We start from the raw sequence: 11,247 nt of genomic DNA on the forward strand, positions 1-11,247 counted from the left end.
GTCTCTTGTCTGAGCCGTTGAATTACGACTCCACTTTGTCTCTGTACTGATGTTTTGCCTGTTAGATTGCCTTATGGAGGGAATAACTACACTGTTTGTATTCAACCATATTCCCAGTCACCTCGCCATGGTTAAATGCGTTTGGTTCACGCTTTCAGTTTTGCTCGAATGCTGCCATTTATCCACAGTTTCTGATTTGGGTAGGTTTTAATAGTCACCGTGGGAACTTCATCCCCAATACACTTCCTGATGAACTCAGTCACCGTGTCTGTGTATATGTCAATGTTATTCTCAGAGGCTACCCGGAAGTTGGAGTAGCAGTGGTCGAGTGCAGTGGTCGAGTGTTTAAGCAGCGCAAGTGTTGATAGAACTTCGACAGCATTTTCCTCAAATTTGCTTTGTTAAAATCCCCAGCTACAACAAATGCGGCCTCAGGAAATGTGGTTTCCAGTTTGCACAATGTCCAGTGTAGTTCCTTGAGGGCCGTCGTGATATCGGCTTGAGGTGGACTGTATATGGCTGTGACTATAACCGAAGAGAATACTCTTGGGAGGTAATACGGTCGGCATTTGATTGTGAGGTATTCTAGGTCGGGTGAACAAAAGGACTTGAGGACTTTCTGTATGTTATCACAATCACACCATGAGTAGTTAATCATGAAACATACGCTCCCGCCTTCCTTCTTCCCGGAGAGTTCTTTATTCCTGTCTGTGTGATGTACTGAGAACCTGTATGGCTGTATGGACAGGGACAGTATATCTGGAGAGAGCCATTATTCCGTGAAACAGAGTATGTTACAATCCCTCATGTCTCTCTGGAAGGAGATCCTCGCCCTCAGCTCGTCTACTTTATTGTCCAGAGACTGTTGTCCAGAGACTGAACATTGCCGAGTAATATATACCTCTTCTCCACCGGCGGCGTCTTGGAGCAGCCTCTGGGATAAGTTCAATTTCCCTGGGGGGTACGAACAAAGAATCCAATTCGGGAAAGTAGTATTCCTGGTCATAATGCTGGTGAGATACCACCGCTCTGACATCCAAAAGTTATTTCTGGCTGTATGTAATATCATCTCTCTCTAATAATGTAAGAAATAACACACAAAAAACAAATACAGCAAAGTTGCTTAGGAGCTGTCTGTTGGCGCCATCTTGCGTGTGTGTTACTAAACAGGACAAGGGAATAGAGCACAGAACTAGGAACGTAGTGGCTCATTTAAAGTGTCTAATTTATCTCCCTCTCTGTCCCTCCATCTCTCTCTCCTACCCTTTTTCGCTCTCTCTTTCTCTCTCTAGACTCGTCCTTCCGGTACACAGGTAGTCCAGACAGTCTGCGTTCCCGTGCCCCTATGATAACCCCTGACCTTGAGAGTGGGGTCAAAGTGTGGCACCTCGTCAAGAACCACGCCTCGTCAAGAACCACGAGCATGGAGACCAGAAGGAGGGAGACCGCGGCAGCAAGATGGTCTCCGAGATATACCTGACCAGACTGCTAGCCACCAAGGTAACACCCAACACAAACTTCTTTACCTCCATATTTCAATTATACTACAGTAGTTTACTTTCAGTTACAGTGTTTTGTTTTACATAAATTGTACTAAGTGACTGGTGGTACAATCCTGTATTTTGGATCCAGTGGCTAATGACAGACTTTCATCTGCTTAGGTTATTGCCTATTCTTTTAGGAAATCAGTTATTGTAGTGAGTTTATGTATGTCTGACCTGGTGTGTCCATTGTGTTTACCCAGGGTACACTGCAGAAGTTTGTGGACGACCTGTTTGAGACGTTGTTCAGTACCGTCCACCGGGGTAGCGCCCTGCCCCTCGCCATCAAATACATGTTTGACTTCCTGGACGAGCAGGCGGACAAACACGGCATCCACGACCAAGATGTCCGCCACACGTGGAAGAGCAACTGGTGAGGAACCTGGAGGATGTAGAATAGTGGAGGATGTAGAATAGGAATGATAGGATTCATCAATAGGATGTATAATGTAGGATGTGATGTGTATCAATCAGAGGATGATACACTGAGAAACTTTCCAAAACAGTACTGGATTCTGCCTGTCTGGAGTTGAGCCTAAAGCTCCTCCCTAAAGCCAGCACTTTAGTGACCCAGAAAGAGGAGAGAAATACGTTACTGATAGTTAGTGGATTCTGACTCAGTGCTTTCATGACCCAGAGAGTGAAGAAAAATACTGAGAGGGGATTCTGACTGACTCATTTCTGTGCCCTCTTTATCAGCCTCCCGCTGCGGTTCTGGGTAAACGTGATCAAGAATCCCCAGTTTGTGTTTGACATCCACAAGAGCAGCATCACGGACGCCTGTCTGTCTGTGGTGGCCCAGACCTTCATGGACTCCTGCTCCACCTCAGAGCACCGCCTGGGCAAGGACTCACCCTCCAACAAGCTGCTGTATGCTAAAGACATCCCCCAACTACAAGAGCTGGGTAGAAAGGTGAGTGAGACAAAATATACACATACACAAAATATACACATACAATTCTATTTCCTTGTTTTCTTACCGCTCATAAACTATTTTGGTCCTGGATACACTTGCAGTATGTTTAAGCAATAAGGCCTGGGGGGTGGGGGGGGTGGTGGTATATGGCCAATATACCACGGCTAGGGCTGTTCAACCTTTAGCCGTGGTATATTGGCCATATACAGTGGCAAGAAAATGTATGTGAACCCTTTGGAATTACCTGGATTTTCTGCATAAATTGGTCATCAAAGTCACAACAATAGACAAACACAGTGTGCTTAAACTAATAACACACAAATTCTTGTATTTTTCTTGTGTATATTGAATCCATAATTTAAATATTCACAGTGTAGGTTGGAAAAAGTATGTGAACCCCTAGGCTAATGACTTCCCCAAAAGCTAATTGGAGTCAGGAGTGAGCTAACCTCATTGAGACGAGATTGGAGATGTTGGTTAGAGCTGCCTAGCCCTATAAAAAAACACACATTTGAGTTTGCTGTTCACAAGAAGCATTGCCTGATGTGAACCATGCCTCAAGTGAACCATGCCTCAAACAAAATAGATCTCAGAAGACCGAAGATTAAGAATTGTTGACTTGCATAAAGCTGGAAAGGGTTACAAAAGTATCTCTAAAAGCCTTGATCTAAAAGCCTTGATCAGTCCACGGTAAGACAAATTGTCTATAAATGGAGAAAGTTCAGCACTGTTGCTACTCTAGGAGTGGCCGTAAGGGAAAGATGACTGCAAGAGCACAGCGCAGAATTCTCAGTGAGGTTAAGAAGAATCCTACAGTGTCAGTTAAAGACTGAAAGAAATCTCTGGAACATGTTAACATCTCTGTTGACGAGTCTACGATACGTAAAACACTAAACAAGAATGATGTTCATGGGAGGACACCACGGAAGAAGCCACTGCTGTCCAAAAAAAAACATTGCTGCACATCTGAAGTTTACAAAAGTGCACCTGGATTTTCCACAGAGCTACTGGCAAAATATTCAGTGGACAGATGAAACTACAGTTGAGTTGTTTTGGAAGGAACACACAACACTATGTGTGGAGAAAAAAAGGCACAGCAAAAAAAAGGCACAGCACACCAACATCAAAACCTCATCCCAACTGTAAAGTATGGTGGAGGGAGCATCATGGTTTGGGGCTGCTTTGCTGACTCAGGACCTGGACAGCTTGCTATCATCGATGGAAAAACGAATTACCAAGTTTATCAAGGACATTTTGTAAGGCTATCTGTCCGCCAATTGAAGCTCAACAGAAGTTGGGTGATGCAACAGGACAACGACGCAAAACACATAAGTAAATCAACAACAGAATGGCTTCAACAGAAGAAAATACGTCCTGACCTCAACCAGATTGAGATGCTGTGGTATGACCTCAACCAGATTGAGATGCTGTGGTATGATCTCAAGAGTGGTTCACATCAGACATCCCAAGAATATTGCTGAACTGAAACAGTTTTGTAAAGAGGAATGGTCCAAAATTCTTCCTGACCGTTGTGCAGGTCTGATCCGCAACTACAGAAAACGTTTGGTTGAGATTGTGGCTGGCAAAGGAGGGTCAACCAGTTATTAAATCCAAGGGTTCACATACTTTTCCCACCCATACTTTTCCCACCCTGCACTGTGAATATTTGCATTGTGTGTTCATTAAAGACATGAAAACGTATAATTGTTTGTGTGTTATTAGTTTAAACTGACTGTGTTTGTCTATTGTTGTGACCTAGATGAAGATCAGATCAAATGTTATTACTAATTAATGCAGAAATCGAGGTAATTCCAAAGAGTTCACATACTTTTTCACATATGTACTCCACAGGAGGTTGGTGGCACCTTAATTGGGGAGGACAGGCTCGTGGTAATGGTTGGAGCGCAATAAGTTGAATGGCATCAAATACATCTAACACATGGTTTCCAGGTGTTTAATGCCATTCCATTTGCTCTGTTTCAGCCATTATTATGAGCCTTCCTCCCCTCAGCAGCCTCCTGTGATGTACTTTAATGAGGCTCAACGTTCCAGTAAAGAATTCTGGTGTAGATTGTTTCGGCTGTGTGCATGTTGAAACTGAGCGTCGCCCCCTGTGTGTGCCTCCAGGTACTACGCAGACATTAACCGTCTGCCGGCCATCAGTGACCAGGACATCAGTGACCAGGACATGAATGCCTACCTGGCAGAGCAGGCCAGGCTCCACTCCACAGAGTTTAACATGCTCAGTGCTCTCAACGAGATCTACTCCTACGTCTCCAAATACAGTGAGGAGGTGAGTCCTAACACACACACACAGACACACTGCAATAATGACCATTCTTTTAACAGGCGAGGCCATGCTCCAGTCTTATGAACTCTCCTCTTCAGTCAGGTCTAGTCTAGTTCATGGTCATTCCTAACTCATTTAGAGTGTTTTCAAAAACTTTCAGAGATGCCAAGAGTTTCTCTGATCTGATGGTATTCCTCACAAAGAACCATACCCCCTATCCGCCACGTCACATAACCCATCCTAAGTGCCATATGTCCTGGGCCAATGAGAGTTGTGGGTGGATGATATGTGGAGGAGAGACAGGAACAGCGTCTGTACAAGCAGCTCAGCATGCTACTCCATCCCCTGAGTGGTGTGAAGGAACACAGCCCTGTTCTCTCTCTCGCTCTCTCTTTCTTTCTCTGTGGCTCGCTTGAGCAGAATCAAGACGTTGAAGAGGGGGGTTTCAGGGAAAGAAAGAGAACGAGAGAGGGAGAAAGAGAGAGAGAAAGAAAAATGGAGAGAGAAAATGAGGGAGAAAATGAGAGAGGGGGAGAGGGATGGGAGAGTGCGACAAAGAAGCGACGGGAGAGAGGGAGAGAGAGAGAAAAGGTTCTGTAATGGAGACATTCCGGCTGTAATGTCAGCACCTCTTCTGGGAGCCATTAGTCTGACCTTATTGAGGCCCCATTCACAAGACGACGAGCCCACTCCCTCTTCTCTCCCTTTCTATTCCATCTATCTCTCTCTCTTTCACTCTCTCCTCTGTGTTTCTCCCGTCTCTCTCTCTTCTTCCCCATCTGCCCTAAGAGCTTGAAGCTGCTGCCGCCAGAGCTAGTGTTCACTTCTCCTCTCTCTCTTTTTACCTCTCAGAGACCACCTCTTTTACTCCCACTCTCTTTCTCGCACTTTCTTCCCACTTTGTTTCCTTTTCTTTTATCCCACGCTCTTCCCCCACCTCTAGCTTTCTTTCTTTCTCTCTCACAGACACAGACACACACACACCACACACACACACACACACACACACACACACACACACACACACACACACACACACACACACACACACACACACACACACACACACACTCATGCCCTCTCTCTGTCTCTCCTCTTCTCCAGCTCTCTCTCCTGGGCACAGTGCTAAGGCCCTTATCGTTGGCCGTCATCAGTTGTTTGTTCCATGCCTGGCTCCTGTGTGGCCCCTCTAGCGGGCTAGCGCAGTGCTGAATGGATTTTGGTGATGAGGGAGGGAGGGAGGGAGGGAGGGAGGGAGGGAGGGAGGGAGGGAGGGAGGGAGGGAGGGAGGGAGGGAGGGAGGGAGGGAGGGAAGAAGCTGTGCCTGCATACAGCACAACAGATTCATAATAGATTGGTATGAGGGGGAGAGGGGGATGAGGAGGAGAGGCTCCGCTGGGCTCTGCTCTGCCAGCTCTAAGAGCACTTAGGCAGATGAGAGGGAGACAACAGGCAGGGAGGCAGGTAGTGTACTATGGGACAGGTTGCTGGAGCTATGTACAGACCTTAAGAGAAACTAGTCTTCGTTAATGTCCCCATAATGTTTTCAGCGCAACGCCTAGTTCTGAGAACATTGTGTATTCCTGGGGGAATACAATCACATTCCTGTCATCTAGAAACGGGAGAGCTGTGCTGCATTAGCATTGGTCCGCAGCTTTAATCAGTGTCACTTTATATTGACTCACTGTGTGGCATAACTCGAATCAGTGATCTTATTGGGTATTATTTCTCCTGTTTGATATGAGCACATGGAAAAAGCACCGCCCAGCTGCCGCGTTGTCACCCTGGCATGCATACAGCGTGTTGTGACTCTGTGTGATGCCACAGACAGCAGAGAGGAGACCCTGTCGGATTCCACTTTGAACAGCTTGACAAATGCCCACGTTTAAAGAGGGACAAAAGCGCAAGATAGGGCATAACACCAGTTGGATTCCTCCGTTTTGTGCCACTCAGAGACAATTATATTTCATCTTTAATGGTATAGTCAGGAAATATCAATCACACATGATCCCACCCATCCAACAAAGCTCTAAGCCAGTTGACATACAATGGAAATTATGTGAGTCAGTACAACTTCATTTATTCCCCCAGGGGCATTTAAGAAAAGCCAAATCACAAATGTCAACTTCCTCAACACATAATACTGTAAACAGACCACAGACATCACATTCCTCAATACATCTGTACGTTTTTCCTGGGTTGAGTGTGACACTGAAGCATGTTGTTGTCCTGGGTTCACAGTAGGCTGACTTCCTGGTTTGAGTGTGTTAGGAGTGACATTAAAGCATGTTGTTGTCCTGTCTTCCCCCCCTCCCAGATCACCATGGCCCTGGAGCAGGACGAGCAGGCTAAGAAACAGCGTCTGGCCTACAAGGTGGAGCAGCTCATCTCAGCCATGTCCCTGGAGAGCTGAGACAGACAACGGGATTGGACGACTGGACCGGCCCGGGATATCCATCAGCCACAGCCACCCAACCAACAGTCCCGATACTCACAGTGGGGTGGGGGGGGGGGACACAACCAACCACCATTGACCTGGGACCTTTTAAATCCAGAAATAAAGAGTTTTTGTTTTTTTAATCAAATTTTCTTCCTACGCCATACTGCCACCAACTCCAAAAGACTCCATAGGCTCTGGAAACATGGGTGGTGATGATGATGTAAGGTGGGGCGACCACAGACCTCCATAAAGGCTACATGGCATCTTTCTTTTCAGCTGATATTATTTTGGGTTTGACGGGCAGTGTTGTGTCTGTATAGCCCTGGAGGAGAGATATGTTGAGAGAAGGAACGAACAGAGGGGAGATGTTATAGCCAGATACACTCTCCCTGTCTGCTGAAAACTCACATTAGAGACAGTGTAAGAAAAAGAGATAGCGAAAGCGATAAAGACTTCTCATGATGGATTCCAGAGATATTGTTGCTGAGTTTTGCTTCCAAAAATATATGCTTTATTTTTGTATGTGTAGATTTTGATCTTATCAGTTGCAGTGGAAACACCTTCCTCTTGTTACATATATGGACATTGTTGTACTGTACAAAGGCATAGGTTGTATTATAACACGTTATAGGGTGCTGCCGTGGCCATCAGAAAGACATGGTTCTATGTCATGTCCTGTCCTGCTCTCTGTTCTCCTCAGACAGCATTACCATTCGTTATCAACATGATACTCCAGACCAAGTGGACAGAACCCAGCTCTGACTGTAACCCATCAGCCCTGTACAGGAACCCACAAAACGCATCCGCATCATACGGAGAACGGACCTCCTCTGAGGGGGTCAAAGTTCAACCAGCATGCTTATCGACCCCAAACCCCTGTAGCCTGTGTGATACGAGGAGATCCACAGGCCCACAGAGCGTTTAGGTTATAAGGACAACAACAACCAGCATCCTACTGGTTTCTAGAAGACTCTCCTCTGCAGTAACGCCATCTGTATGTACTGTGAATGTACAAATGCTGATGGGACTTTTTCATTTGAGTTTGTTTTTTAAACAAATAGGAGTTAGTTGAACAGAACTTTAATGGCAAGATAGTTGGCCAACTGAACATCCGTCCAAGTCCCTTTACCCCTGTCACCATCATTTACCCTGCTACCAAATCCTCTATCTCTACCGTAAGAGGGTGTGTACTATACAGTCTGTAATGTAGCCGTAGTTGCCGTGGCTACGCTGCTCTTAACGTACAAATGCCATAATATACTGGAGACTAGATTGTAGAGTCTGCCAAGCTGGGGACTGAGGCTGGCGGCAGGAGTGAAAACACTCCGTTATATAACTGCTGTTTGTATCGCTTTAGGGGGATCGGATCAAATGTGTGTGTAAAACTTGCATGCATCGTATCACATGTCAGAAGAAGTGTTTTCAAGTCCATCTTTGTTTGTTTTTGTAAGTGCCAATGGATCAGGCCAGCTAGAGCTGGCCAGCGGCTAAATGCTAGCGAACTGAGTTTTCTACCCAACTATGTACCAACAACGTCTTTCCAAACGAGAATAAGAAAAAGCCTGTGTAGTGCCAAAAGATCCCTTTGTTTTAAATGATTCATCGGTTAATGCTTTACAGAGGGGGCCATCCAAGCCCTCGAACTGAAGTAAAGAGCCTGTAGAGAGGTGCTCATGTAACTGTAAGCTTGTGAACAAGCAGCAGGTACGAAAGCAGGACAGTCGCAGGCTCAGGAGAGAGACAGTTCTGTACAATATATAGTTACTTGTCGAAAGTTGTCATTTTTTTTTGTTTTTGTCAAGAAGGAAATATCTGAACTGCTAGCATGGTCAAAAGAGGATATAAACATTAAAGATAATGTGTGTTACAGTACCAGGTAGATCTTTGGTAAGATTGGATTGTCCTGTACCAAACTTAACCCATTTATGGAAGGATAGATCGAGGGAACCTTCATGTACTCATCCTAGCTGGATGACAACATAGTGTAGATTCGTTCTGCTGGTTTGAATGACCACCACCATTCTGTTTTCTCCAGACTTCTTTGTTGGCTCACTGTTTACATCAAGTACTTGAAACTAGGTAGTATTAAAGGTGAACAGTATGATGAAATGATTTATGGAGGGAGAGAGCATAACACCAATGTTAATGGATCTGCTTGTTTTGTCTGTGGCTTTAGAACACCAAGCTAACCAACCAACCATCAAAACCACTAATCCACCGCCTCTGTTGGCACCGTTTTGTTGAAATTGGCACGGTCCTTTTGATAAGGCACCTGTCTTGCCACGGTGTGTTAAGACCTGTTTGAGAAGGATAGGAAAGGTGAAGAGGTTATGGCCTGTTGCTGTACGGGCAGGCAGTGCTTCAGCCGTCTCGCCAGAGCTGTTTGAAGAGTAGAGCTCAGTCAGAAATGAGAGCGAGAGAGAGAGAAACCGCTTTAGCTCTAGTTTCCTGCTCCCGGCTTTGAAGCAGTGCTTTGATCTGAGTGTAGTCGTGTGCAGAGTGTGATCGGGAGATGGAAAAAAAACACATCAAAAACAGGCATAGAGAAATGCAAGGCGATCACGATTGACATGGTATTAATGTGTCCTGCCAGGAGGGCGGGCTGGCTGTTGGCCCCCTGCTACACAAATATCTATAGGTACACTTTAAATACAGACACACGCTCAAACACGAATATGAAGCATCCACCGTGTCCTCCCTTCTATTCTCTTCCTCTCATCCAAGCGAACCAAGGCACTCTCATGCCTCATATTGCTTGTCTGTGTTCTGGTGCCTTTTATATTCCATGTGATGAAACCTCCTTATAGTATGTGTTCCACTATATTCTCCATTTGGCTTGATAGGAATGGGCTAAATGAAATAGAGAGGCCTAGTTTGACTGAAACGTTTTTCTCTTGAGGGACCGTTGCTTAATGTTCTGTTTTTGACTTGTCTTTATTTTCATAAACTGCTATCTGCTGGTTATTTCATTACCGTTCTAAAAATCTAATCCAACCTTGTCTTCTGGCCACCATGCTAGTCAATAGAAAATATGTTTCTACATCTTATTATTATTATTATTATTATTAGATCTTATTATAAGTCTTAACTCACTGCCGTTTTGTGAAAGAGATTTGAATGAATTGTAACAGATTGATGTCATACTGTACACTTTGGAGATGATGACGACAAATGAAAAGGTGGAAGTTATCATTATAGTTTGTTTACCATTCTGCAGCTTAGAATTGAATTTCACAGCCAGTTAGTTGTCTCTGAGACATTTTGCAGTTGATGCACGTTGAGGATTATTAAAATGGCAACTTCCATTTCCGCTACAGAAGAGATGGAACCTAATTGAAGAAGATACAGGATGTTGTGCACTTTTTTACTCTTGGCTTACGTGGTGGCGAAGTGATGGGTCTACTGGCATGCTTCATTACTTACAGAAAAACAAGACAATAATTCACTTTTTTTTCGTTTCTCATGTCATCAGTCGGGGGAATCGAAAAGTCAACTATTATTCTCAAGGCAGAAGTATCAATATGAAATGAATATCCTTCTTCCATTCTAAACACAACCCAATGTAGACAACCCTTTGTAGACACTGGAGTTCTGTAATTTGGTATATACAAATGACGATAATAATAATAATGGCTGTCTGTTCTTGTTGTTTTATAAAAGTGCTGTGAAAATTCTAAGAAAGTTTAAAGTATTTAAAGTTGTTCTCGTTTTTTTGGTTGTTTTTTTTGCTTAGGTTTTGTTATGATAATATATTATTGTGTACCTATTGTAAATATGAAGCACCTATTTTGCAAGCCAGGAATTCACTTTTTACTGTTGTTATATATAAATAAACTTTGCTGGTTAAAAAAAAAAAACGCATAGACCTGAAATACACTGCCTTGTCTCGTTGACATTAGAAGAAACGAACTGCCTCAGGAGGATCAGACTAGGAGAATCCTTTCCAAGCATACTGTATGTGTTAGCTACTGTATAACAAATACAGAGAGGTAATCAGAAGTAGGTGATATCCAATAATGTTTTTGATGATGATGGAACTGCCTAACATTGGTCAAATTCC

At 44.3% G+C, this 11,247-nt stretch overlaps 1 pseudogene across 1 annotated transcript; it reads left to right on the forward strand.

The window, feature by feature from the left end:
* The first annotated feature begins 1,297 nt into the window (after positions 1-1,297).
* Positions 1,298-11,038, forward strand: LOC145860037 (plexin-A2-like; annotated as a pseudogene). The gene is made up of 5 exons (XR_014380088.1): positions 1,298-1,500; positions 1,745-1,914; positions 2,241-2,454; positions 4,585-4,750; positions 7,065-11,038. The product of XR_014380088.1 is annotated as a plexin-A2-like (transcript).
* The last annotated feature ends 209 nt before the right edge of the window (positions 11,039-11,247 follow it).

This window comes from Salmo salar, chromosome 13 (assembly GCF_965601325.2).
Source record: "Salmo salar chromosome 13, fSalSal1, whole genome shotgun sequence".
NCBI classification, from domain to species: Eukaryota; Metazoa; Chordata; class Actinopteri; order Salmoniformes; family Salmonidae; genus Salmo; species Salmo salar.